The sequence below is a fragment of the Nicotiana attenuata genome, unplaced genomic scaffold, assembly GCF_001879085.1.
Source record: "Nicotiana attenuata strain UT unplaced genomic scaffold, NIATTr2, whole genome shotgun sequence".
Lineage (NCBI taxonomy): Eukaryota > Viridiplantae > Streptophyta > Magnoliopsida > Solanales > Solanaceae > Nicotiana > Nicotiana attenuata.
This window is the reverse complement of record NW_017670595.1, coordinates 181,277-184,988: the sequence shown is the minus strand read 5'-3', so window position 1 is coordinate 184,988 and position 3,712 is coordinate 181,277.

The following is a 3,712-nucleotide window of genomic DNA, read 5'->3' as shown; positions in this document are numbered from 1 at the left end:
TGTCTAACTTGTACACATGCTCAAGACATTCCTTGCTCTCAAACCCTGGAGGTTGTTTCACAAACACTTCTTCTTTCAGGTAGCCATTTAGGAAGGCACTTTTGATATCCATCTGATGAAGAGTAAATTCCATATCTGCTGCAAAGGCTATGAGAAGTCTGATTGCCTCTAGTCTTGCAACTGGAGCAAACGTCTCATCATAGTCTATTCCCTCTTCCTGGCTATAACCTTGGACCACCAATCTTACCTTGTTTCTTGTAACTGTTCCATCTTTATCAAGTTTGTTCCTGAAGACCCATTTTGTACCAATGACTGATCTGTCCTTGGGTCTTGGAACTAGATGCCAAACTTGACTTCTTTCAAACTGGTTAAGTTCATCCTGCATTGCATTCACCCAATCTGCATTCTGCAAAGCCTCAACAACATTTTTAGGTTCAATGATAGATAGAAAAGCATCAAAAGCACACAAATTCTTTAATTGTGATTTGGTTTTGACTCCAGATGTTGGATCAGTGAGAATGTTCTCAATGGGATGAGAACTTTGATACTTGTGAGACTTCACAACCAACTGGCTTCTGCTAGATATTTCTGCCATTTGCTGAGGAACATGATCATGAACAGGTTCCTTCAAAGAATTTATTTCAATTCCTCTTTGATTAGTTCCCCCTGTCAGGTTGCCCTATATGGAAGAACAGTTCCATCACCTGTTCCTTCTGTTGGCGCCACTTTGACCTGAGTTGATGCTTCAGTCAAGTACTTTACCAATCCAATGGCTTCATCTTCATGTTCCTATCTCTCAGAAAGAATGTTAGTTTCATCAAATACTACATGCACACTTTCTTCTACACACAAAGTTCTTTTGTTAAACACTTTATATGCTTTGCTATGTAAAGAATATCCCAAGAATACTCCCTCATCACTTCTGGGATCAAACTTACCTAGGGGGTCTTTTCCATTTTTGTGCACATAGCACTTACAACCAAATGCCCTAAGATGGGATATATTTGGTTTTCTCCCTTTAAGTAACTCATAGGGAGTCTTCTCTACAAGAGGTCTAGTCATGCATCTATTGATTATGTAACATGCAGTGTTTACAGCCTCTGCCCAGAAGCTGTGAGGCAGTTTACTAGAAAGTAGCATGGTCCTAGCCATGTCCTCAAGGGTCCTGTTCTTTCTTTCAACTACTCCATTTTGCTGAGGAGTCCTAGGGGCAGAGAAGTTATGATCTATACCATTTTCATCACAGTATTCAGCAAACTTTGCATTTTCAAATTCAGTTCCATGATCAGACCTAATGGATGCAAGTTGATTTCCTAACTGTTTCTGAGTTTTTCTAACAAAGGTAGTAAACATATCAAATGCTTCATCTTTAGATGTTAGAAATAGTACCCAGGTAAATCTAGAATAATCATCAACAAGTACCATTACATATTTCTTTCCACCTCTGCTCATTGTTCTCATTGGACCACAAAGATCCATATGAACCAGTTCCAACGACTTGGACGTGCTTACCATTTTCTTGGGTTTGAAAGATGATCTTACTTGCTTCCCCCTTGCACATGCCTCACAAACTTTGTCTTCCTTGAACTTGATGTTGGGTAACCCTATCACCAAGTCCTTAGAGACTAATTTGTTTACCTGATTCAGACTTGCATGACCAAGTCTTTTGTGCCATAGGAGGGGATCATTAACCAACACACTTAGGCAAGTGAGTTCATTTTTTGACAGAGTGGACAAATCTACAATGTAAATATTGTTAACTCTTTTTCCCTACAAAACAATCTTGTCAGTGGTAAGGTTAATCACAAAGCACTTAGTGGAGGTGAAAGCTACAAGATTACCACTGTCACACAGTTGTGACACACTTATTAGGCTATATTTCAAGCCATCTATCAAGTAGACATTCTCTATGGAATGAGAATCTGTCTTACCTACCTTTCCAACCCCAATGATCTCACCTTTCTTTCCATTACCAAAGGAGACATTACCTCCTTTTAAGTTCTCAAGTGAAAGGAACTGGTCCTTGCTCCCAGACATATGTTTTGAGCAACCACTATCCATATACCATATTTGGCTGCTTCCTTTCACTTGGACCTACAAAAGAAATCAGGGGTTAGTTTTAGGAACCCAAACTAGTTTGGGTCCCTTTCTATAGGCAAAAGGATGAATCAAATTCCTTCTTGCCCACCCAGGCAGCTTACTCTTGAACAAAAGCTTTGTTCTTTTGACTGGCCTTTACTTTTGCATTACATTCATTTTTGTAATAGCCAGTCTTGCCACAGTGTGTGCATATTTTATTCTCAGGAAGTGTGAGGTACTTGCTTTTAGGGTCCCACTTTGGTGCTTGAGTCCCATAGCCAAGTCCTCTTTTGTTGCTACTATGATGCTCTTGAAACCAAGAGAGTGCATCATAGGCCTCGTTCCATTTGCAAGTTCTGTCTAGTTCATGTTTTACTTTTCCTAGATCTTCATTTAGGTCTTTAATCAATTCATCCTTCTTATACAATTCGTCCTTCATTTTCCTTAAGTTTTCCTCTAGAGTGAGATAGGTGAGATCATCTTTCTTCTTTCCCATTCCTAGTTTCAGTTTTAGGTTTTCAGACCTAAGTTCTAGGACACTAGTGTCAAGTTCAAGAACTTGGTTCTTCAACTCAGCATTTTTGCAATCACTCTTATTAGCCCTAGACTCTAGACTTTTGCATTTTGCTTTTAGAATCACACATTCCCTAGATAGATCTTCCTTTTCATTGTTGATTATTTCAGACTCATCAATGAAGTCTAGTAACAACTCAGATAACCTTTCTTTAGACAAAAATTTAATCTTGTCTTTGAGATGAAGAATACTTACCTCTTGTTCATCATCTGATTCTCCAATAGCCATAAGAGCCTGTTCTTCTTCAGCTTCACCTTCTGAGTCCTCATCTGATGTTTCTCCCCAAGCAGCAACCATAGCCTTTGTTGATCCTTTGTTCCTTTTTGGTTGAACCTGTTCCTTCTTCCTGTTCCTTCGTTCAGCCCTTTCTTTCTTCCACTCAATTTCCCATTGAGGGCAGTTCTTGATCATGTGATCAGTCTTACCACACTTGTAGCAACCCTCATTGGTCTGTTTCTCAGGAGCCTTTGGCTTGTTGAATGTTGTACCTCTTGAAGAACCCTTTCCTATCATCAGGTACTTTTTGAAATCTCTAGTGATCATAGCCATCTCATCATCCTCCAGATATGAACCTTCAGCAATTCTGAGAGCTAGACTTCTCTCCTTCTTGGGTGTATCCATCTTCATAGTTTGCCTTCTCAGTTCATAAGCAGTAAGGTTTCCAATCAGTTCATCCAGCTTGAGGGTAGCAATATTCTTAGATTCTTGAATAGCAGTGATTTTGCTTTCCCATGAAACTGGTAGAACCCTTGTCAAGATTTTCTCAACCTTGTCTTCTTCAAGGATAATTCTTCCAAGAGATTTAAGTTCATTTGTCAGTGTAGTGAACCTAGTATACATCTCTTGGATAGTTTCTCCTTACTTCATAGTAAAATTCTCATATTGAGAATACGGCAGTGTTCCTCTCGACCTCTTCACTTGAGGTGTTCCTTCATGAGCCACTTGCAAGGTGTCCCAGATTTCCTTAGCAGTGGTACAGCTTTGGATTCTGCTGTACTCATCAGGACCTAGTCCACACACAAGCCATTTTTTGGCTTTAGCATTTTATTCCCACTTCCT